The following is a 9,454-nucleotide window of genomic DNA, read 5'->3' on the forward strand; positions in this document are numbered from 1 at the left end:
CCTTGGCAGACTCCAGGGCAGGGCTCTCTGTGAACCCTGCCATGGGATGTGGGTGTTGGAACTCGACACTGAGGTCTGGTGTGGACACTCTGGTGGGGAACATTTGCCCACCCAAAACACACCCTGTGCTGTACCATGCCTGATGAGGGGAATGTGGGGCCTGTGCTGGGCAGGGGAACTGTGCTGCCTCAGGGATAAATGACAGGGATGAGCCACAACACAACCACCAGGAGGTGAAAATGAGGACAAGCTGAAGAGGAAGAATTCAGAAATCTGATGGGAACGTGTATCCATGTGTTTAGGAAAGCCAAAGCTCAGCTGGAGCTGATGGAGGCTGCAGGCAACATCCAGAGCAAAGTTAATTCAGTTGCTGTGTTTGCAGTAAATGGCTGCAAAAGGAACATGTCAACCTGCTGCTCAATGAGGTAATGGAGGGGCAAATCTAGGATCATGGAATGGCCTGGGTTGGAATCCTAAAGATCATCCAGTTCCAATCTCCTGCCATGGGCAGGGACACCTTCCACTGGACCAGATTGCTCCATGCAACCTGGCCTTGAACACCTCCAGAGGTGGGGAGTCTGCAGCCTCTCTGGGTAACCTGTGCCAAGGACTCACCACCCTCACTGGGAAGAATTTCTTCTCAATATCCCATCTAAACCTGCCCTTCTTCCCCTCATGGCCATTCCCCCTTGTCCAGTCACTCCAGGCCTTTGTCCAAAGTCCCTTTCCAGCTCTCTCAAAGCCCCTTTAGGTGCTGGAATGGGCTCTAATGTCTCCCTGGAGCCTTCTCACAGCCAGGCTGAACAGCTGCAGCTCTCTCAGCCTGGCTCCAGAGCAGAGGTGTTGTAGCCGTGCAAGTGTCCATTGTGACATTGGTTACATTCCTGTAACCAAGGGTGCATTGACACACTGTGGAACCAAGGAGACCCTTGTGACACTGGGGTTCCCCATGGAAGCAAGGGGCCATTGTGACACTTCAGGGCCTCGTGAAAGCAGGGGGATCCTTGTGGCACTGTGGGGTCTTGTATAACCAAGGGCCAGTGCGGGATTGCAGGGCCTCATGGAACCAAGGGCCATTTTAAAACTGCAGAGCCAAGTAGGCCATTGGGACACTGTGGGGCCTGATTGACCTGATGAGAATATGGTGACACAGTGAGACCTTATGGAAACAAGGATCCATTGTGACACTTTGGGGTCTCATGTAACCAGGAGTCCGACTGTGACACTGCAGAGCCAAGGAGATCATTATGACACTACAGGGTCTCATGGAACCAAGGAGCCATTGTGACACGATGGGCCTCATGGAAGCAAGGGGCTGAGCTCTGCCCCTCCCACAGTCAGCCCTGCCCAGCCCAGGCAATGCCCAGCAATTCCTTGTCTGTGCCTGGCCTTGCTGTCAGCCCCGGCAGCGGCTGCGTGGCCCCTTTGTGCCGCGCTGGCCCAGCCATGGTGCCACAGCCCCTGTGCAGGCCCAGGGCAGGACAGGAGCATTGCGGGTGGGAACGGCCCCTGTGCCGTGGTGCCCACAGCAGCCTTGGGGCTCTGTGCCCCATGGCCTCCCTGCTGGGCAGCCTCTGCCAGCTCCTGCACAGCCCGTGGCACCTGTGGGGCTGCACAGACAGCCCTGCCCCGGGCTCTGCCGGGCTCTGGGCCAGCAGAGAGGCCAGGCAGGGCTGGCCATGGCCGGGAACAGGCCCTGAGCCCCGCAGGAGGATGGAGCTGGGCCACAGCCAAACTGCCCCGCCAACCTGGGCTGAGCAGCCAGGGCTGGCAATGGCTGGGGACAGAGGCTGGGAGTGACAAATGTCCTGGGCCCCCTCCCTGCTCTGTCCATGCCACCAAGGGCACAGAGCAGTCTCCTCTCTGGGGCACTTGCCTGTTTTCAATGCCTTCCACAGGCGCAGCCCGGCCCCACAAGGCCTGGGCTGAGTCCTGCCCCTGCACACTCACACAGGCTGAGATGGACACTGATGGTTTCTGTGCCAGGCTCTCTCAGCCCAGCCCAGCTCCCTCCAAGCTCTGCCAGCTGCCCTGAGCTCTCTGCAGCACCAAGGGCCTCTCCCCAGCACAGCCCAGCCGGCTCTGGCCCCACAGCTCTGCTCAGGGCAGGCTGCTCTGGGCAGGGGCCCCACGGCCTCAGCCCCTCGGAAGGGCACAGCAGCAGCTGCAGCTCAGAGAGGGCTCAGCCCCAGCCATGGGGGAAGGTGCCTGGCCAAGGGAAAAGGAGGCTCCCTGGGTGCCCTGCTCTCCTCTCCAGGACATCCTGAGAGCTCTGCAGCCCCTGCTGCCATCTCATCTGCCCAGGCCAGCACAACAGACCCGGTCTTGTGGTCACAGAATCACAGAATTTTTAAGTTGGAAGAGACCTTCAAGATCATCGAGTCCAACCCATCTCTAATACCTGGTCCTCAGGAACTGTTCCTGCTCCAGGCCCAGAGCCCATCCCAAAGCTGGATCAGCCAGAAGGCTGTGCCCATTTCTGTTCATTGCTGCTCGAATGAGGATGCAACTTCAGCTACTTAGAAGCTGCTGGTGAATTTTACTTTTCCAGAGGCCTCATCTTGTGTGAGTTCTTCAGTTGAGAAATTCATTGAAAAAAACTCATTAACATTTGTTGAAAACACCCAAACACGACAAGCCCCTGGGAATAACTGAGGTTTTCAATTCTTCTGTGGTTAATTAGACACATTTCAGAAGTGTATTCATAGTGAATATACTATATTTAAAACAATGAAGAAATAATTGTTTTGTCCTCTTTAGTTTTCTTTTCTTGTTTACAGATAGATATCAGCAATCTCCAGTTGATATTGATCCCCAGCACCTCCTAATGCATTCCAAATAGATCTGAAAATCCAGACCCTTCATGGCTGACAATCAATCACACTTTGTCCCTACCCCCACCCCACCATTTCCCTCATCCAATCCCTGGGACTCAGAGCAGCTGAGGAAAGTTTCTCTTCATTGCCAGATTACAAAAGGTGAACATGATGCTATTTCATACCCATCACAATTCTTCCCTCAGCTTTCTGTGCAATGTCCCAGCTGCATGTCCATCCGCCATACCCCATCCCCCATCCACAAGGGATTTCTGTGCAACACCAGTTTTAAAACAAAGATGATGCTCAGATAGATATGAACAATCAAGGTGTTGTATCAGGATGCTCTGCCTGGACTGGAGGTCAAAACAGCTCCAACAGTGCCCTATTTGCAAAGGTGCCAGTCATGGATGGAGAAGGGGATCAGGCTGCTTTTGGTCTTGAGGAAAAAAGAAACCAGCCTGATTCATTTTATCTCTTCCCCTCCTGGCTGAAGCTCCTCTCTTGCCTCTTCTCTCCATTGTCTTTTGTCTCCCACCAGGCCCCTGGTGAAGAGCCTGGCTCTGTGTTCTCCATCATCTCCACGGTGGCACTGCCAGGCTGGCATGAGGAGCCCCTCAGCCTTCCCTGCTCGGGGCTGGACAAGCCCAGCTCCCTCAGCCTCTGCTCACAGCCAAAGGGCTCCAGCCCCACCTTGAGGCCCTTCCCTAACCCTGCTGCAGCTGCCAGACCTCTTTCCTGCCCTGGGGAACCCAAGCCAGGCCACAGTGACCTGGATAATGCAGGTCCTTGGTGTCCTGGTCACACAGCCCAGCCCCTTGTCCCTGTGTCAGGCTCTGAGGATTGATTTGCAGAAGATCCTCTTCTCCAGCCACTGCTGTAGGCTCTGCCATGCTATAATGTCCCCTTGGTTCCAGTGGGTCCCAAAGTGTCAGAAGAGTCTCCATTGTTCCATGAGGCCCCACAATGTCACTGTGGTCCCCTTGGCTCCACAGTGTAACAATGATTCTTGGTTCCATGAGGTTCCTCAGTCACAATGGGCTCCTTGGATCCTCAGTGTCACAATGGCCCCTTGGTTCCATGTGGCCACACTGTGTCACAGTGGCTCATGGTTCCATGGGGCCACACACATTAATAATGCACCCTTGGTTCCATGAGGTTCTGTACTATACCATGGTCACCTTGGTTCTGTGAGGCTCCGCAGTGTCACAATGGACCCATGGTTCCACGAGGCCTTGCTGTGTCAGAAATGGCTCCTTGGTTCCAAGAGGTTTCTCATTGTCACAGTGGTCTCCATGGAACTGCAGTATCACAGGGAACCATTGCTTCAGTGTGGCCCCAAAGTGCCAAAATGGATTTTAGTTCCATGAGGTTCCACTCTGTCCAAATGGACCCTTTGTTCCATGAGTCTGCACAGTGTCACAGGAGACTCCTTGGTTCAGTGAGGCCCCACCATCACCAAACATCTGAAATATCAGAATAAGACATCAACACTAAATTGCTATTTAGGAGGGTATCCTTGATTCAGGCCTCAGGTCTAGTGAGGGTTAACTCCTAACCTTACATGAACATGTAATTCTACCAGGGTGTTGCTTACATACAGTCACTCAATGTGTATTTATAGTTACACATTTCCATAAAACCCACTTGAACTTCCCAGATTCACTCCTTGGTTTTTCTATCACTACACTCTCGAGCCAGATGTCTTCTTTTTGTCTTCCAACCATCCTCATATGAAAAGCAGCCCCTTTACGTGACTTGTTTCTCGGCTAAAACTTCACAGGCAGGGTAGAAATGGAATTACCCTTTTGGTATCAAGCCCAAAGCTTTGCAGAGGCAGGCAGGACACAGAGCTGTCAGCAAAGGAAGGGGCCAGCGAGGTGGGGCAGCCGGGGGATGACGACAGCCTGCAGGGACAGAGGTGCAGGGCATGGACACCGTAGGACAGCCTGGGCTGGAGAGGGCACAGGGATGGGCAGCAGCTGAAAGGCCCTGACACAGCCAACTCCTGCAGCACTTGGGCCATGGCTGCTGGCCCTGGGCCTGAGCCATGAGCAGGAGACAAGTGACCCTGGCAGGCCTGGGGCCTCATTGCCTCCTTGTCCCTGCTCAGCAGCCTGGCAGGGGCCGCCCCATGGTGCTGCCCTTGGCATTGCACATCCCCACATCCCAGTGCCCCAGGAAGAGCCCTGAGCACTGAGGGAGGGACAGGATCTGCCTTGGCAGGGGCTGGGGCTCAGGCCTTGGCCCTTTGCATTCCTGAAACACAGGAAGATTTGCTCAGCATCAGAGACATCTTTGCCTTGTTTGTCCCCACCTGTCATCACTGCCTGCAGTGTTCTTCTTCAACTGGAACCTGGGGACACTTTCTCCGTCAGGTTGCTCTGTGAGACCCATTAAAACTTGAAGAAACTTTGGAATTCTTGAGAAGTTTTTTGAACACATTCTCAGGGACTGAGTCGAATGTAAACAACACCAAATCCACAGGAGGGTCATTAAACTTCTGTTGCTGATGCTGGGCTGCTGAGCTGGGCCAGGCTCCTGGCACAGAGGCTGCTCGTGGCAACCAAGCAAAGTTTCAAAAAGACATTTCTCCTGAGGAGAAATCCTCCTTCCTCTGGTATTTGAAACGTAGACTCAGAGAAAGTTTACAGTGGCATAACAACCTTTTCTGTTCCTTTCTCATTAATTGTGAACTCTCTCTTCGTTTGCTTTGCTTTTAACAGTATAGAACATCAGTCTCTTTTATGAAATACTAGCTTTTGCACTTATGCCTATTGATATCTATGCCTATGGAATATTAACTTTTGAACAGAATACATGTTTCAACAGTAAATAAACACACTGAACTGAATAACAGAACTAATCTCTCTCTAGCTCCCACTGCTGCTTTAGTAAATTTTCTTGTTTATTTTTAAATTCTTATCACTTTTGTCTTCTGCAATTTCTGTTCTTCCACTGAAGAAACATCTCTTCTTGCTGTTCCTCTCCCTCTTGATCTTTTCAATGCTGCTCCTCGTGTAGTTCTAAACTCATTTTCTTGATGTTTCTTCTCTTTTAGTATGGTCACCTCCTTTATTGGGTTTTTTTTTGCATTAGTTTTTAGCTTTTCTTACATTCCTTTTCTGCAGCTCCAACTCAGCCTCTCAGCGCTCAGCCGCTGCTTCCAGCTACGCCGTGCTGCCGTGAGCACTGGCACGTGCCGCTCCAGGATCCCGCAAACTGCAGCCGTAACTTGGGGTCGGGGTCTCATGAGTCATCTGGACTCTTGGGCTCTCAGGTCTGCCTACACTGCTCTTAGGCTCTCATGTTCACCTGGCTGCAACTCATCTGGGTTTTTAGGCTCTCAGGTCTGCCTCTTTTGCTCTCAGGTCCACCTTTTCGGCTCTTCAGGCTCTTGATCTGCCTGGCTCAGTTTGGCTGGGCCCCACAGTCTCACTGCTCTTAGGCCTGTAGTCATCTCCCAGGATCACATTGGGGTCACCATTCATTGTCACTTGGTCCTCATAGAGGGCACCAGTTGACAGTGGAGCCATGACTGATGCAAGTGTCTGTCCCATATTATCTAAAACCTCTCATACCTTTCTCTCTTTAACCTACCCACAGGCAGCTCCACACAGCCTTCTGACTCCTCTCTTATTCCTGCAGGACTGGCTAACACTTTCCTGTCTCTTGCATGAGCACCAGACCCTCTCTGTCCCTCACACACATATTTGACCCTTCTTCCTCACAACACAGCCTGCAGACTCCAACAGACTCTTGACCAGCTCACCCACTGTGTTATAACACTCACTCTCATTGGACATAGCTGGGATCTATTAAGGGCAAGGCTGTTCCCACTCTTGGGAATTAGTACAGCTGCAATTTATCAGGGGTGAGATTGCCTTCAGCACTGTCTCTATTCTCTTTAAAATCCATCCTCCCACACCAAGGAGAATCTGTGTACAGTACAGAACCTCATGGAACCAAGGGATCATTGTGGCACAGCCAGGCCTTGTGGAACCAAAGTGACCATGGTGACACTACGGAACCTCATGGAACAACGGGCCCATTGTCACATAGCAGGGCTGCAGAACCGAGGAGTCCATTGTGACACTGCAGAACCTCATGGGATCACGGTGTCCATGTTACACCACTGAACCTCATGGAACAAAGGGTCCCTTGTGGCACTGTGGAACCAAGGAGACTGTTGTTGGCAGTATGAAAGCTCATGGAGCCAAAAGTCCATTGTGACACTGTAGGGCCCTGTATAACCAATGGGTCATTGTAGCACAGCAAGGCATCATGGAATCAAGGGGATCATAGTGATGTTGTTGGGCTACATGAGACCACAGGGACATTCTGACTGTGGAAACAAGGAGACCGTTGTGAACCGGTGGGGGAACCTGCGGAGACTATTGTGACACTTCAAGGCCTTGTGACACTAAAGGGCCCCTGTGGAACTGCAGGGCCTCATGGAACCAATGAGACCATTGTGACATTGCATGGCCTCATGGCAGCAAGGGGCCATTGTGACACTCTGGGGACTTGTAGAACCAAGGAGACCATTGTGACACTGTGCCACCATGGAACCAAGGAGACCATTGTGACACTGCAGGGCTCCATGGAACTAAGGACTCATGTAACAGTGAGGGGCCCAATGGAATCAAGGGGCCTTTCCATACTTCAGGGCCTCAGGGATCCAAGGTGCCCCTGTGACACTGTAAGGCCTCATGGAATCCTGGAGACTATTATTGCACTTTGAGACCTCATTGAATCAAGGGGCTCTGCAGGACGTTGTGGAACCCAGGAGACCATTGTGACACTGCAGGGCCTCATGAGAGCAATGAGACCATTCTGGAACTCTGAGTCCCCATGGAACCAAGGGGCCATTGTGTCATCAGAGGGCCTCATAGAACCAAGGAAACCATTGTGACACTGCCAGGTGTCATGCATTAAGGGCCCATTGTGACACTGTGGATCCAAGGAGATCACTGTGATATTTCTGGACCTCATGGAAACAAAGATCTGTTCTGATACTATGGGGCTTCATGGAACCAAGGGACAATTGTGGTGCTGCAGGGCCCCAGCATAGAACAGGTCTGCTTGGCTTGGCCTCCTGGGGGCTGCCTGACTGGTCCAACTGACCTTGGCATGTTGAGGGCTGTCCTCATCTGTCTCTGAAGCCCTAGAGTTCCATGCTTTCCTTCCTGTGGGAAAGAACTCATCCAGGTTCCCATGGCCAAAGTTATGATTCTACCTCCAAATTTGATTATATCCAAGGATTGTTCCCAATTTGAAACCCGCCAGGACAGACAGCTCTGGCTGGTCTTGGCCTCTTGGGGGCCACCCCTCATCTGCCTTCAAAATACTGGGGAACCATGCTTCTCTTCCTTCTTTCTTTCTTCTGGAGAAAACATCTTTCAAGTCCAGGCATCTATGGCCAAAGCTTGGGAATCTGCCTCAAAAATATCTCAATCCAAGGAGAGCTTCCAGAAAAAAGCTGACAGAATTCTCTAAGTTCCCGTGGCTTCCTGAGAGCCAGCTCTCATCTGCCTGTGAAACACGGGGGCTCTGCCCTTCCCTTCCTGTGGAGAAGAACTGTCATTCTGGTCCAGACACCCACAGCTGAAATGGAATTCCACCTCCAGAACTCCCCATGTATCCAAGGATTCCTTTCAGACAAAAGCTGTAAGGACAGACAGCTTGGGCCTTGCCTTGGCCTCTAGTGAGTGCTTCCTATCTGCCTTCAAACCCTGGGGTTCTGTGGCTTTCTTCCCGTAGAAAAGAACCATCCTTCTTGTCCCGGTGTTTGTGGCCTAAAGCTCTTTGCTCAGTGGAGGGAGAATGAGGAGAGCAGGGGAGAACCCTGGGTGGGATTGAAGGCTACTTTCAGATATAGTGGATCCTTTTGAAATAGCAGAGAAAAGCCAGAAAAGAAAAAAATTAATGCAAACGGCAACTGGGGATGGCCAGGCTGGGAACAGAGAGAAAGGAATTTCTGTCCCAGGGCTGGGCTGTGGTGCAACACATCCCCAAGAAGGAGCCTGGAGCATCTGAAGGCTTGGTGTAGTGCCCAGGCAGAGGCAGGCAGGACACAGAGCTGTCAGCAAAGGAAGGGGTCAGTGAGGTGGGGCAGCCGGGGGATGACGACAGCCTGCAGGGACAGAGGCGCAGGGCATGGACACCGTAGGACAGCCTGGGCTGGAGAGGGCACAGGGATGGGCAGCAGCTGAAAGGCCCTGACACAGCCAACTCCTGCAGCACTTGGGCCATGGCTGCTGGCCCTGGGCCTGAGCCATGAGCAGGAGACAAGTGACCCTGGCAGGCCTGGGGCCTCATTGCCTCCTTGTCCCTGCTCAGCAGCCTGGCAGGGGCCGCCCCATGGTGCTGCCCTTGGCATTGCACATCCCCACATCCCAGTGTCCCGGGAAGAGCCCTGAGCACTGAGGGAGGGACAGGATCTGCCTTGGCAGGGGCTGGGGCTCAGGCCTTGGCCCTTTGCATTCCTGAAACACATGCAGGTTTGCTGAGCATCAGAGACACCTTTGCCTTGTTTGTCCCCACCTGTCATCGCTGCCTGCAGTGTTCTGCTCTAACTGGAACCTGGGGACACTTTCCCAGCCATGCCCCTCAGTGGGATCCATTAAAACTTCAAG

The 9,454-nt window shown here is 52.7% G+C and overlaps 1 long non-coding RNA gene across 1 annotated transcript; it reads right to left on the reverse strand.

Moving 5' to 3' along the window:
- Nucleotides 1-2,701: 2,701 nt before the first annotated feature.
- On the reverse strand, nucleotides 2,702-6,568 carry LOC120747595 (uncharacterized). Its single transcript, XR_005699148.2, has 2 exons — nucleotides 5,134-6,568; nucleotides 2,702-4,282 (listed from the first exon to the last, which is right to left on the reverse strand). It is a non-coding gene; the product is annotated as an uncharacterized LOC120747595 (long non-coding RNA).
- Between the last annotated feature and the right edge of the window lie 2,886 nt (nucleotides 6,569-9,454).

The sequence above is a fragment of the Hirundo rustica genome (genome assembly GCF_015227805.2).
Source record: "Hirundo rustica isolate bHirRus1 chromosome 33 unlocalized genomic scaffold, bHirRus1.pri.v3 SUPER_33_unloc_1, whole genome shotgun sequence".
NCBI classification, from domain to species: domain Eukaryota; kingdom Metazoa; phylum Chordata; class Aves; order Passeriformes; family Hirundinidae; genus Hirundo; species Hirundo rustica.